Below are 15,474 nucleotides of genomic sequence, written 5' to 3'. Positions count from 1 at the left end.
GCAGGACAAGTCCCCACCCCAAGCGATGGAGGAGCATTCTGAATCAACTGATGACAAAGGTAAAGGAAATATTATAGTTTCTTATCAACAACAACAACAACACTTTATTAAAACAGAAAGTTACAAGCTGGTTATATACCTAACCGCAAATAGCTACGGCTAGTCGAGGCTGGTAGGTATGTCTATACTAAACTAAATACAAAAGTTAAAATAAAAGTTAAATAAGTAGTAAACAAGCCAGTGACGCAAAAAGGATTCTCTAGCTGATAGAAATTAAAGGATTGTAACAAATTTAAAAGCTTTTCATTATTTCAAGAATTGAAGAAGGTGTAAGGTAAGCATTTTCTTTTTTTAAAATGTTGACTAGTATTTGATGTATTTGTTTTTTGAATAATTTTCTGTTGTCAGACTTTCTAATATTATCCTGTAAAGAATTTCCATAGCCGTGTTTAATTAGTCTAACAGGACAATAATTAGTAGAGCTGCACATCACGACATTAAAATTAAAAAATCAATGCAGCACACTCATGATCACTAACCATCTTTTTGCTTTCGTCAGGCCCACCGCCAATGCCTTCAAACATCCAGAAAAATTTTCCTGTTGCATTTTCGATGCTGGAAAAGGTGCCCGATAAGTGGAAGCCGGGAGTCTTCAGTCAGTTCTCGTGGGAAGCAGGAGCAAAAGAAATGTTACATGGATAACGCAAAATTATGACTATCCTATCAGAGTTTAAATCCGTTAAATCTTCCAGTAAAATAAGTCAGTAAAATCTCATCGAAATTACTCTTGTTTAAATCGTGTTGTTACGTAAACTAGGAAACAAGCTGATCAGATAATCGTACAAGTATTTTATGTGGAACTCTGTCGTTATATTGTCTGCATACGTAAAAATAAAAGTGTTTAATGCTTTGTAGTGGTTCAAATTTACTGAAAGTTAATTTTTACATAAGAGTTACTGATATAAGCCTTACTTGTGATAAAAGGAAGAAGACCGCAAGAAAACTTAACGTTTTTAATTTCTTGCTTGAACCTTACTGACGGCGAATGGATGAATACCTGTTCGAACGGGTGTGGACAACACGTGGGGTAGGCCATGCGGTGTAGGCCATGACGGACGGCAACCGGAAGTCGATTTACGTTGTTTTACAATTTGGAAACTTTATTCCAAGCAGTGAGCAAACTTTTGTTTATAATCATTACTTAGGAGGTGAATAAGAGTTTTCTTCCTGTATTTGGTCTAGAAACATTTTAATTCAATGAGCTGCACCATGACTAAATTTTAAAATTGACAGTGTTTTATTCCATCGAGATGTTCATTGTAAATGGTTAAACTCTCTACCCTCGAGCTATTGTACACGTGACCATGAACTAGCCGATGAATGCGGGCGCTGTAGAGAGAAAATCCCTTCAGTTACTTAACAATCGCACAAGGCGTACCGCTTTCACGGGGAATGGCACTGATCTCGGATGTTCAGTGTAAATGATTGAAATCTCCGCCCTAGTGCAACTGTACATGTGACCATGAACTAGCCAATGAATGAGCGCGCTGTGGAAGCAAAAACCTTCAGTTACGTAACAATTGGTTTTCCAACAAAGTCAAAGCATTCATTAGCATATCTAATAATTGCTGGACAACACATAGTGGATGTGTTCTAAAACTTACAATGTATGAACGTTTTGGCGAAGCTTTTTTCAGTTCAATGTGGATACTATCTGAATTCCAAAAACCTACTCTGGAATATATTTTCAAAAACACACGAAATTTCTTCTTATCGTAGGAATGGCGTCAAGTATTTGGAAAATCATACTCCATCACCTGTACAATGCAAATTTGGTCAAGCGACTAATTAATAATTATACTGCCAAATCACGCGGTAATTCACCTGATAATTAGCCGACGAGGCTGTAGACCGAGTTGAGCAAAAACAGGGGGAATTCCGCAACATTGAGCAGGATAATTGTTTTATTACTCAATTCATTGATAACAAAGCAGAGTTCTTTTACAAGAAAGCTGGAGGCGATCTTTATTCTGCCATTTTTCTCCTCGACACCCGAAATTACGTGCAGGATGTCTGTTGACTCATGCCGGACGACGAATATTCATATCCCCAGTCCAAAACCATATTTTGGCAAGTTTTACAATGTGTTGAGTGATACACAACATTGGTGTTCATTTGAGGTCAGGGAACATTTGCGACGCAACACTCTATTCAACATCAATTGGCAATGTTTTCTAGTGCTGCCGAGTCAAGTTCACTCTCTGTCAGTAACATGAACAATGTTCAAATGGCGTCTTATCTAGATAAGCGGTGATAAATACTTGGAACCGAGAACGGATCATGAACTTTTCATTGCATTTGTTCTGTTGCAAAATTATAACGTGATAACAATTTAAAGTAAATCAGTTGAAATGTCAGACCTCTCGACTACTTTAAAACATTATTATATTCAAATTTTATTTTTATCCTAAGCCAGAAGATCTAGATCAACGTGAAATAGACACTGAAAGGTTCGTGAGGTGATAAACAACTTGGGCGGATCTAGGGTTGTTTCGGGTGGTTCGGTCGAATCCCCTAAACTGAACGTAAAAAAACGTATAAATATCGCGTAGTTAAAAAAAGTGAACCAACTCAGCTAATAAATATATCTTTTGAAAATTATATTTCTTTGTGTCGTTGTACGCGAAAACAGCAATAAAAACAAGACAAATTTGTGCCTAGTTGAAAATGGCCTCTAGTACGTCCCCTTGAGCTATAAAATTACTGCTTATTAACGCTTACACGTCCCGCCAAAACTGACAGTTTATGCCAAATCTGCCAATCATTCCAATTCCGGCATTGCGTAGAGCCACGCCGTTCTTTGGAAATCAGAGTTGTGGATCGTTCTCTCAGTGAGTCAAAGATTGCGCCGGGAGCATTTTAAGTTAAACGTTCCTCAACGTCAACTCACGACTTAATATGTCGAAGAGGACAAAGCAAGAAAGAAAAGAAAATCTCCACTCAGTATATTTGAGTTTTTCCCTACATGATCAAGATTAAAGATAAACTATAAAGGCTTTAAGACCAATCTTTTTGCGAACTGCAGGAGTCGTGCAGGCCCGTCAACACTTTTAAATTCTCAGCAAGACGACAGAAAAGATTGTCTGGCTTGGCGCTCATGAATATTCACCACAAGTAACCCATGGATTATGATGCTGTTGTCCAGAAATTTGCAGTCCAACAACCCCGGAGAATGTTGCTGGCTGATCCCATTTTAAAGGAATCATGAATTTTAAATTTGAATGAATTTAAAATGTTTATCCGTCTCGATTACTGTCAGTGTTGAGAAAATCCATCCTTTAAACTACTGTAGTTGGCACAAAAATGGAGGTGACTTTAGAGCAATTAAACCACTTCAAATTGCCCCTAGAAACGCTAGAAATCGCATTTCAGAGGCCCTAAAATTAAACATTTTCCGGGGGAGCATGCCCCTGGATCCTCCCTAGGGGCTACCGCCTTCGGCGGGCGTTTATCCGAACCCACCTTCGTCAAACTTGGTGTAGGAGTTTGAAGGCTGTACTTTTTTCACCAAAGAATAACGCACGTTTTAAAAAGGTTTCAAAATTTTCTTGCGTTCTCATCACACCTTTCTTGGCGCTTTGGTGTTTATTTCATGGTGCGATTAAGCTCGAATGAAAATACACGTTTGGGCATGCAACGGGGCGAGCTTAACCATCGAAGCCCTAATATTAAAGAACAAATTCTCCTATCTTCTCCCCATACTTTTCTTGTGAATTTACTAGGGGGAAGTTATTCAAAAATCAAGAAAATCGCCTTGGGTGATAAAATCTTTAATTCTCATGACCTCGGGGGTTGCAAAACCATTGATATTATAAAGAGAAATTTGATGCTAATCACTGTTAATTTGGTTCGATCTAAAAGAAACCGTGATCATGTTCTGGGCATGTGAAATAGACGTACTGATCACAGCATCACATACAAGAAAATTGTGACACAGTGAGTCTCATGACATGACAAATAACACGAAATTTGATCACAATGCTGTACACAAACTTCTAAATAAATTTTCTTGCTTCTTTTAAAGTAATTGTTCAGCTTGAAACAGTCAAGCAACACTGACGTTTTCTCCAGAGTCGCGTGTTGTGCTACAATGTCTATGACAGGCGAGGTACATATTGTTTGTTAATGGAAACACATTTAACTATTCAAAAAGTCTCCTCTGTTCATCTTCTTTTCTCGTTACAAGTATTTACCTCTCATAACATTTTCAATATTTCTTTTGCGCAGGACAAGGCCCCACTCCAAGTGATGGAGGAGCATTCCGAATCAACTGATGACAAAGGTAAAGGAACTATTATAGTTTCTTATCGGGAACGAATCGCTTTGAGAATTTTGATTGTACATTCTCAAACTCATTAATAATTCATGCAGTCAAAAGACAATAAATGACCTCCATTTCGGTCAGGTGGATGAATCTTGATACCCCAATGAAACACCAGATGAAACACCACCAGGTTTTCATCTGAGATGAAACATGTTTTTCATCTGAGATCAAACATTTGCATTTTAATGAGATTAATTTCTCATTGTTTCATTTGAGAAGACATGTCAAAAACTCGGGCTTCGTGCTTTATCACGGGTTCCAAATACCTCGAAACAGATGAAAGCACTCGGCCTGCGGCCTCGTGCTTTCATCTGTTTCTCAGTATTTGGAACCCGTGATAAAGCACTCGCCCTCGTTTTTGACATATTACGTGAAGAAAAACTTGACTTCATGGCCTCGGCGTTTTTTTACCTAAAAGGAAAGTAGCATGGGACTGACGTAGTTTTTTTTCGTCAAGGAACGAAAAAAGTGTTTTAGAAAACAATTTTAAACTCCAGGATGCTCGACAAACCGGCAACTTCATTAGTTCAGGAAGAACGGTCTATGTTTCCTAAAAATTTCTACGACCTGAAATGTCAACTAATGAATCTAAACAGATTAGCGTGTGGTCTGAAAATTGACTTGAGCAAACATTTAATAAAAGAAAACATATTAGAAATATTTCTCTTGAATATTCCTGACTGATGCTCTCGCCTGATTACATAAATGGGAATAAAGAGAAAAAATAGGAATAGAAGTGTTCGCCAGCCATGCCAGGGCAATAACTAAGTTGTATTCCAAAATTAAACGGACCAAAATATCGTTAGTTGAAAGCCAATAATTCTGAAATCATCGATATTTAGAATACGCTTGCGTCCTAAAAGGTGGATACACTGAATGGAGCCTTGTCCCATCTATTAGCTTATTTCAAATGATGAGTTCATATTTAAGACTGTCGATTTTTTCTGCATGTGGCTTACCGACGCTTTTTTTGTTTTAGTTTGCATTTGACCTCTTGTTCTGTTAAAGAGCAACTGACAAATTAAAGCCATTTCCGGTAACTAAACGGGCCTTAAAAAGGCGCTAATCCGTAGATTTTGCTGTATCTGGTTTGTCGAAACTGAAACACGAAATTCCACTTGGAGCAGCGAGGGCCGAAAAAATGTAATAAATTCTCTGCACAAGAATAAACTTTAAAAAAGGTTTAAACTATTTTTCCAAGATACATAAGAGGGACTTGAGAGCACTAGTTGATTTTTGCAAGTTGCAACCAATTTCCATCCTATCCATCAGCACACAAGGATGAATGATACTAGTTTCTGTGCACTAATAGGGTTATTGGTAACAAAATTAAGACATTATTTTGACGTTTACGTCTGTACAAATATGTTTTTTGGCTGTTCAAAGAACAACAACAACAACAAGCTTTATTTGCATGACTATAACAAATAAAGTATTGCAAAAGCTATTCATAGCTAATTATTGATTCGTTAACTAATTCTTAAAATAAAATAAAGTAACTGAAGTCTTTGCTTATTTTAAACTTTTCAAAGGGACACTGAAAATAGGTGACACCCTCTGAGAAACATTTATTAAGTCAGCATGGCCGCAAAACATGTACAGGCATCTTTTCAGTCACTATCTATTCTCGTGTCCGGATGTTTGTCTTCGGAAAAAAACATCTGGTAAATTGGTTCTCCAATGTGATTGGTCGATGAAAATCATCCGATGTAAGTCACGTCAACCTCTCACTCCTTTGCTTTCCACACGCCTAGACGAATGACTTACAAACAAATTATCTTGACACTTCAGGCCTTCTGTGATAGGTGTTTCTTGTATCGATTTTTAAAATTAACTTAAAGTTTTATTAAACTGCGACAAGTTCTTATAACATACATTTTTTTATAGTGTTGTCTCTCTCTTAAAAGACTTGGGAAATAGAATTTCCCTATTTGGTTGAGTTATTTTAATGGTGTGAAGTAATAGCTTGTGACCGTCATGTTGATCTTATGATCCAAACATGCAGGGGAACCGAGCGAGAACTTACATTAATTCAAGCAAAATACGTCAAATTTTTCCTTTGTTTCCAGGTCGCTTTCTCTCAGTCTTTTTAAGACATATTTGTGTAATTGGAATAGAGATTTCTTTGCTCCGACCCTGAAAATTTAAGGTTAGTGTGTACCTTCAGGGGTGGCTTCAGTTTAACGGATGAAGCACCTCTTAGTTACATCACAGATACCCAAAACCCTATATCAAATGAAAGCTTTCATTGCTTTTCCAAGAAAATAAATTCCCAGGTTTTCCGCAAAAGTCCAAACTTGCAGATCCAGATCGTCGTTCAAGAGTTCCGACTCAATGCGACTTTGATATTTTGTAAGTTTTTTTTTCTTTCTCCTCGTCAGGATCCCAGAAGCATGTTTAAAAAACGTGTCGAGGTTTTCCTTAATTCAATTGCGTTCAAAAGTTACAAAACATTTTCAAAACTGCAAGAAACCATGCGGAGTTAACGCACGGAAATGGCTTTCAAGGAAAGAAGTTTTAGAACTATCGAATTTATCGACAGTTTTTTGTTGATTATATATTTTTCTAGCATCTGGCCAAATTTGACTGAAAGCGGCCAAATCATTGTTGAGTTGTAGCTCTTGAAAGTGTCTCCTCCAAGTTACTAAAAGTTTGAGAAAACAGCGCTTGAAAAAAATTCTCGCCACACAACCAAGTACCGCTGCATAACGACTTTAACGCCTGTAAGTTAGTACCGTCCCTTAACGCCTAAAAATTAGCCAATCATTTTGCAAGCCACTTTTTCTTCCGGTCACCTTCTGTGAAAATTTTCTTACAGTTTTGCACGTACTCGTCTCGTGTTCCAGAGTAATCACAATTTTTTTGGATATCTGCGGTTTTTGTTGTACGTCGATTTTGTAATCTTTAATTAATTATTATCGGAAAAAAAAATAGGGACTGAAGTCGACCTCATCAAGCAAAGCTGTAAGTTGGGCCGAAGTGGCGGGCAAAATTATCAGCACAAAGGGCTAACGAATTGACGGGGAACCAACGCAACCGCATGAATTGTCTCAGTGAAAACGGAAATTCTTGCCACTCTTCAAAAAGCCGGCGAATACATCTATTCGAGTGAAATATTGTTGAGAATAGCGAAGTTTCATGATTTTTTATCGAAAATTCAAGTGAAAATTCGCTGTTGAATGAACGCTCCAAAACGTTAATGCTAGAAGTAAAGAAACAAGTATCGCTTGAAAGAAAACGTTAAAACGGAACCGTTTAAAAAAGTACACTCCGTTAAACGCTTTGCAAATTACGCTAATACAGTAAGTCGTTGTGGAAATGCTACAAGCAAAAGCGGCGACTTTTCCGTTTATCAAATATCTTATAGCAACGGCCGACGTGAGAAAAAATCAAGACATAGGACATGATTTGTTTTGTTTCCGCTTACGGAGACTTGTAAGTTTTACGCACCTGAACACAAGATTCAGTGATCTGATAACGTTTGTTAGTCCAGGCTAACCCTTTTTGGCATTTTTAACTACACATTTGCCCCTACTTGCCCCTTCGAAAACTAAAGAAACTAGGTTGCCATCGATACGAGCAAACGTTTTGCCGAACAAAACAGTGGATTTCATTTCTTTACGGCTAAATCCCAATTTCTGAGGAAATTAAGGCCGCTTCAGAACAGATATTTACCAAAATGAATCCTTGGGTGCACTCAATTCAAAGTCTAGGTTATCCTACCTAAACGTTTTGTAGGTTGTCGTCTGTTTGTTTAGGTCTTTTAATTAGAGTTAGTTCTCAAAATAGACATGCTTGGGAGTTCTTGCCGACCTCAAGCAGTTTAAGGCCTGAGTTTGAAGGGTGTTCAGAAATCATGAATGATCCTCTATATTTTCGGTTTGTCTGCCTAGAACAAAATGAAATTTTCCTTGAATATAAAACTCGATGTTTTATTTTGCCTTAAAGTATAATTTGGATCACGTAACACATCACGTGACCAAAAAAATTGGCGATACGGCGGCGAATTTTTTTTATATAGATAACTCAACTACTGAGTTTCCTACCTTTGTCCTGATAATTTTTTTTTGGAGCACAACGGACGATCATTCCAAACGTGAAGTTATTTACTTAGATATTTAAGTGATTTAGATCTTTATTAGAAACGCGTTTTTGTTTAATTTTTTCTCTTAAAACCGTCGCCTACCTGTGAAATCTTTGCTTTTTTTCACAAAAACGATCACGTGACATGTCAAGTACGTTGATCTTAGTTTCCTATTTCCTTTTTCTATCTGTTTAATAAATCCATTTTGTGTTGTTAATTTTCTTTTCCTTTTGAGCATGTAAACAACAATCCATGCTACCCCGGCTACCTCGAATAGCCCTTGCTAATTATGGGTTACTAATATTGTAAAAAGTGTCTTCTCTTATAATAAATTGCAATTGTTGTAGAAGGTTGTTTGCTCTGGTGTCACTCATAATTTCTTATGTACCGCACATATCAAGTCTACTGGCGGTTTACAATTCTATGACATCCGAACTAGTAATCGGGAGGTCTTAGGTTTGACTGATAGGAACACTTGGATTTCTTTCTTCCGAGTATGCCTGTCTCACTTTCTAGAATAATAAATCATTCCCATTCACTCTCCAGGCTGGAAATATACCATCACATTTATTTCACATACCACACGTTCGACATTCAAATCCTAGCAGTATGCAGGATGCCTGTCCCATGAACCTAGTTTAATGTCCTTAGCTCCAACGAGTCTCCTGTAGCTCGGTGGTAGAGCATCCGAACTAGTAATCGGAATGATAGGAGAACTCGGATTTCTTTTCAGTTTCCAAGTATGCACGTGTCATCATTCCCAATTCATTCCCATTCCCATTCATTTACCAAGCTAAAGATATACCCTCACATCCGACGCCAGAACGTGGGAAAACGCGTGCGAGCTAGGGGCTATTGATTTTGTTGAGAGGGTGGCACGTGTTTTGCTGGCCAATTACAGAGCGAAGTAAAGAAAAACCAAAGCAATTGCGAAATTACTTTCGACAGTCAATTGAAATCCGCTCAGGACAATAATTAGTTGTCTTAGAACCTCAGGTAGCACACTATGACATTGAAATTGAAAAATCCAATGCAACACACTCACGACCTCTCTCCATTTTTTTGTTTTTGTCAGGCCCACTACCAATGCCTTCAAACATCCAGGAAAATTTGCCAGTTGCATTTGTGATGCTGGAGAAGGTGCCTGATAAGTGGAGAAATCAATCTTTCACTTTTCAGACAGATGGCACTAGCACTGAAACAATACTTGGATAACGTAAAATTATGGCTGTCCTACAAGAGTTTATAATCCGTTAAATCTTCCCGAAAATAAGTCAGTAAATCTCATCGAAATTTTTCTTGTGTAAATCGTGATGTTATGTAAACAAGCGTATCTAGCAAACAAGCTGACCGGACTGATTCATACAAGTATTATATGTGGATCTCTGTCATTACATTGTCTACATGCGTAAAAATAAAAATTATTAATGCTTGGAAATGATTCATATTTACTGAAAGCCGTTTTTACATAAAGTAACTAATGCAACCCTTATTGGTGACAAAAGAAGGAAGGCTACAAGAGGTCTAAACATTTTAAATTTCTTGCTTGAACCCTACTGACTGCGAATGGATGAACCCCTGTTCTAACTCTTGTACACAGAAAGTATTCATTTACTTTGCAATAATTGCAGTTGAGCCAGTCAGAATAATCCAGATTCCTAACAAATGGTGTTGGAAGTTACCTTGAAATCTTAAAGACTTTAAAAGAAGTGATGAAATAAAAAACAAAAAATGACCCCTTTCGGTCTGCTGAACACGAACGTTTGATATTTAAAACAGTTCTGTCACACGATTGTTAATATATTAGCGGAGCTGCGCGCGCGCCGAAGGCACCCGCGCGAAGCCCCATTGATAAGAAATTTTGATTAATATATTTCCATATATGCAGGACGATCTGTATTAATTTACACGACTGCGGCTTGTTGGCGGAGTAGCTACAGTGACATTAGAGCCTCATCATTGACAAGGCCGACTTTAACTTGGATGGAGTCAGAGATACCTTAACATTTTTTAGGAAGATAGGTTTTTGTTATTTAAGACTTAATCCATCTCATACACAATGAAAATCGCGAATTTAAAGAAACGTGTTGGATCACATCCGGGCAGTTTCATGTACTACTTCCATTTGGAGAAATTACAGCTGCCATGGGTAAGTGGGGACAGGAAAACTAAGCTAAAGAGTGTCTCTCTTCTACCCTGGCAACAAAAGCCTGGTAAAACCAGGGTTATACCCTGGTTCAAGCCTGGTAAAAAAACCAGGGTATCCTGGTTCGTGAACCAGACTTACCAGGCTTGAACCCTATGTGCAAAAAGTCTGGTTAACCCTGGTATTCCAGGTAAGTCTAGTAACCCTGGTCTTGCAAATAACCAGGGTTACCATTGTATAACCAGGCTCCCAGACGTCTTGGTCAACCGGGCTAACCCTGGTAACCCTGGTAAGTTCGGCAACCCGGGTTCCGTAAATAACCAGGGTTACCAGGGTTTAACAAAGCTCTAGAGTTTTCAAGAACCAGTCTTACCAGGCTTGAACCCTATGTGAAAAAAGCCTGGTTAACCCTAGTTTTCTAGGTAAGTCTTGTAACCCTGGTCCTGCAAAAACTTGGTTAACCCAGGTTTTAGAAATAACCAGGGTTACCAGAGTTTAACCAGACTCGACCGTGCAAGAACCAGGATTTCCAGGCTTTAATGCAATGTTGAGAAAGCCTGGAAAACTCTGGTATACTAACAGGTTTATGGGTAACAAAGATAAACAATTCTTCATTTGGTTTGATGGCAAATTTGAATTTGAATTTTCTCTCAGCAGCTGTAGATTCTAAAATAATATAATTTTATCAAAAGCATGGAATTTGTCCAGCACAAATGTGTGCTGGTCGTGACCAATAAATTAGAATTACTTCGTGATCAGTCTCTGATATCTTAGATCAGATGTGAAACTACCAAATGTAATCACCTTTTAGGAACTATCCTAATTACATGTATTAAAGGGACACAGATCAGGGACACAGTCACCTGGTGCACATGCGCATTAGATACCATTTATTAACTGATTTGCATATCACACTTCATTGCACGCCCTCGCGCTGAGAAACGCATCCTTTGAAAAATCTAAACAGTCAAATCTTGTCGAGTCAAAGTATTTGCCAGTCAAAATTGTTATAGCGATTATAGACCTAATGTCATAATTATTAGAACACTCATATCTTTGATACCATGGAATAATTTACTGATGGACTTGTCCAGGGAAAGCAAAAAGTCAACGAATACCTCTAAAGTCAAAGAATCATTTAATTGTTATTTCGGTATCCAGTCGTGTGAAAAATTATCTTAGCTGTTTCTACGTTTTTGCATGAGAAGCAAGTTGAGTTCAAATATTACAGAAAGTGTCAATTTTAAAACGTAGCGATCAACTGAACTGCAGTGTAACAAAACTACTTTGTAGTGAAACGACTGGTAAGCTTTATTTCTGCTTTCAATCATATATTTTGCTTTTATAATTTCGTTTCGACAGCTTCTCCTGAATATCTAAATTTAGGAACCAAACCCATGTCATTGCAAGAACGCTTGCTTGACCCGTAGAAAACAAGGCTCTACTACAGGTTGTCCTTGTCGATGAGATAATCGACTGTGTACCGAAGCTTGTCTTCGTCAGAGCCCCAAACCATGCAGTCATGACGCGAAGTTCGAATCATTTACGAGGATTTTCTCCGCACGAATCTTTCGTCAGGTTGAGAAAATGCGATTTTCCAAATACACATGTATATCATGGTGATTTGCTCTCCAATGTTTTTGATTAATTTCTCTTGTTATTTTAGTCGACGCAGGCGGTTGAGGTAGACGCTTTTCAAACTGACAAAACTAGTGTCCAGGTCAGCGTGGTCACAAAGGTGACTGTGTCCCTTTAACATTACATTATACAGCATTGACTTATCTGCTTGTGGTGCTCTTTTTCACCTGCCTTTTCACTTCAACTTCCATTTGCCTTGTTCATGTACATGTACCATGGTGTATCTAGTAATAATAAACAAGACAGTTTAACTTCTGGGATTAATATATACATGTATGGATTGTGGAGGGTTCAGAGTTTGTTTTTGCCTTGATGCACCTACAGGTTGTGCTCTTTGGTCCTAGTGACAAGTGACATATGAATACAGGCAATATTTTTTCAGCAGTTTTCAATTGAGTGTCCAAAGCAATTTCATGTTTGCCTTGGTTTTGCTTTACACCAGCTGTGCTCTATGATTTGGTGGCAAAGTTCACATCACTGACAATTATTATTGTTCTTCGACAATGGGAAGCCAAACCAAATGCTGTCTATGTCTGTTGTGAATGGTCAGAGTAATAATACACTCTCAGGTTTTCAGCACTAAATTGAAAACCATTAAAGGACACTATTCAAAGCAAAACTAGCAAGCAGACAAACCACTAAAGTCCTTATTAATATTACATGCCTAGCAGAGAAAACATGTACATGTAGCTACAGGTGCACCATTTTTTGACATACAAGCAGTCAAAACCTTAAAGCCCTTTATCAATATTACATGCCTAGCAGAGAAAAGCTACACGTGTACCTTTTTTTCGACATACAAGCAGTCAAAACGTTATAGCCCTTCTTCAGTATCACATGCCTACAGTGTAGCAGAGAATAACTCCCATTCTTTTAAATGGTATCAAAACAGTTCAAAGCTGTGGAATTTTGTAGTAATTGGCAAAGAAATGAGACATACAGCTGTAAAGTAAAACTACTGACTGCCAATGGCTAAAGAGAGGTTTCAAAACCATTGTTACCTTGTAAAGCTTCAAGTTTACAGAAAAGATGATTTGAGAGCCTTTGACCATCAACTTCCAGTAGAATTCAGCTGCTTTGTTTCCATGGCATGACAAGAATGTCCACAAGCTCACTCCCCTTATTACTCCCTCTCCAAGCACCATTTTTGTCTTCGCCTTATACCACACTTGGGAGCCTGTTCACAGGCTATGTTTTTTATAGTTTCAAGGAAATGATTTATACATGTAGTGTGTCTCAAGGAAAGATCAATAACAGACGTTGCAGCGGTCGCTCCACAAGAGCAGAAAATTAAAAAGGCCAGTATGGCAGATCAGGCACCACAGAATCAATAATTATAACCATCATGTCAGTTTTCAAGATCACCAAAAGAAAATCAGCCACATCTTTACAAATGTATGTTGAGCCTTGCCACTAAATGGCTGCTAAAACAATTAAACTCCAAAGATTGGAATCAGTAAAATACCCTCTTGTTTACTGAATTAAAGCTTTTTGTCAGTCCAATGAGTCAGTCTTTATTTTTGAATAAAGATAATTTGCTCTTGGCATGGTGTTTACGGCATAGTTCAACACCAACAAGACAATTAGTATCATCTCCACAAACAAGAAAACAGGAAGAAACAGAATGTTAATTTTTTTTTATTTGTACACTGCATTGTTGGAAAATAGCAATTTGGTTGACAATCTAGAAGAACTATAAGAAATATTGCTGGCAAGTTCCCTGCAGGCTTTTTTCAAACTCAAACATTGACACACCTTAAAATTGTAAAAAACCTTTCACTCAGTACACCGTAGATTGGAGGACAATTCAAAATAATATTCTTCTGGGAATCATATTGTATGAGTCCAAAAACACTCAGTAAAAATCAGGCCACCCGAATCCCCTCACAAACTTTAAACTGTACAGCCATCTCTTGCTGTCTTATACCATCCCACATCACCCCCACCCATGTACAAATCGCTTGGTTGCTCAGAAAAAAACTGCAGCAATAAAATGCTTTGACAAATAAAGCATGGTATAGAAATGGTTTAATAAAACATTAATGCCAAGATCTTATAGCCAGCATTCAGGTAGGTTGCAACAAATTCAATTGCCTGGAATACCATTTGTTGCAATATTGGAGTGGATTCCTTTTATTAAGTGACCGTTTAAAACAGGTCAACACAGTATAAAAACAGCTTGTTGGGATTTAGTAAAGGATGACCACTACCGCTTAAAAGAGGTGACCATTTAAAAAAGGTCAAAATGTTACAGTCATAAAGGAAAGAAATTTTGGATTTTGACAATTGACCGCCAGAGAGTGACAGTGCAGTGCAGTGTAATACAGGTTCGACTTAAAAACTACAGTACATGCAAACTAAGCCTCATGTTTGGCACCTTTTGTTTCAGTCTTCTGTGACCAGATTACATTGTGCATAGTAGTATCTTGTTTGAAATAGAGCCCTGTTTTAAGCCATGCAGTCTCAAAGGTCACTTCTGTGTTATGAGCACTATGGCATTTTAGCACAGAAATTACTTTTGAGATCAAAATGAGAAACATGTGCCGGAAAAGGGCTCGATTGAGTTGCAATCGAGCCTCCTCTAAAATTAAGTTAAAGTACTACAGAAAAAAGTGCATTTTGTCGAAAATCCGATGAAAAGTTGGCTGATGTGGTTTCGTTCGGGTGAACGTCTAACGCCGAACCCTTCAAATCGCTAAAATCGCCGTCTTCAACCTCAAGAACGACAACACACAACATTTAGGGTTAAAATACGTTTATTTTGATGTTAAATGAGAATATTTATCGCAATCTAGTACGATAATACGAGGATTTTCGACATTCCCATACATTTCCTCTATAAATTCAAAATACAAACGGTCACACAGTTTGTGTGGGCGCCCTGTGTTTTAATTGCAGTCTGATGTTCGTCATTTGTCAAAACACACTTCCAAAGATTTCTGGAATGTTTATTTTCGTACCCATCTCTTTAGTGGCTGTACAACAGACTCTGCGTTTTCACTTCAGCTTTAATATGCTTTTTCCTTCCAGACTCTTTAGGAGAGACCAAGCCCTCATCAATGAATGAATGCTTAGCAGATTCACTACTGTTTGTAAGCTTGTCAAGTCTTACAAGATCTTACAAGATAGTAAAATATTTTGGGTAACTAATAAACTCATATATAACTAGAATCTCAAGCCCCAGGCCTCCACCTCTGATGATCCCCACACCCCGCTATTAGG

At 37.8% G+C, this 15,474-nt stretch overlaps 2 long non-coding RNA genes across 4 annotated transcripts in view; both read left to right on the top strand.

The window, feature by feature from the left end:
- The window catches only part of LOC146475118 (uncharacterized), a 79,528-nt gene extending 78,248 nt beyond the window's left edge, over positions 1 to 1,280 (top strand). For all 3 annotated transcript variants that reach the window (XR_014865954.1, XR_014865953.1, XR_014865952.1), the window contains exons 2-3: positions 5 to 59; positions 560 to 1,280. This is a non-coding gene — a long non-coding RNA (uncharacterized LOC146475118). The remainder of the gene's footprint in view (positions 1 to 4; positions 60 to 559) is intronic.
- Positions 1,281 to 3,996: 2,716 nt separating this feature from the next.
- LOC146475117 (uncharacterized) lies at positions 3,997 to 9,906 on the top strand. Its single transcript, XR_014865978.1, has 3 exons — positions 3,997 to 4,168; positions 4,288 to 4,342; positions 9,544 to 9,906. It is a non-coding gene; the product is annotated as an uncharacterized LOC146475117 (long non-coding RNA).
- The last annotated feature ends 5,568 nt before the right edge of the window (positions 9,907 to 15,474 follow it).

The sequence above is a fragment of the Pavona decussata genome, unplaced genomic scaffold, assembly GCF_977016875.1.
Source record: "Pavona decussata unplaced genomic scaffold, jaPavDecu1.1 SCAFFOLD_85, whole genome shotgun sequence".
Classification (NCBI taxonomy): domain Eukaryota; kingdom Metazoa; phylum Cnidaria; class Anthozoa; order Scleractinia; family Agariciidae; genus Pavona; species Pavona decussata.
Note: the sequence above shows the minus strand (reverse complement) of the source record. Positions and strands in the feature narration are given on the sequence as shown.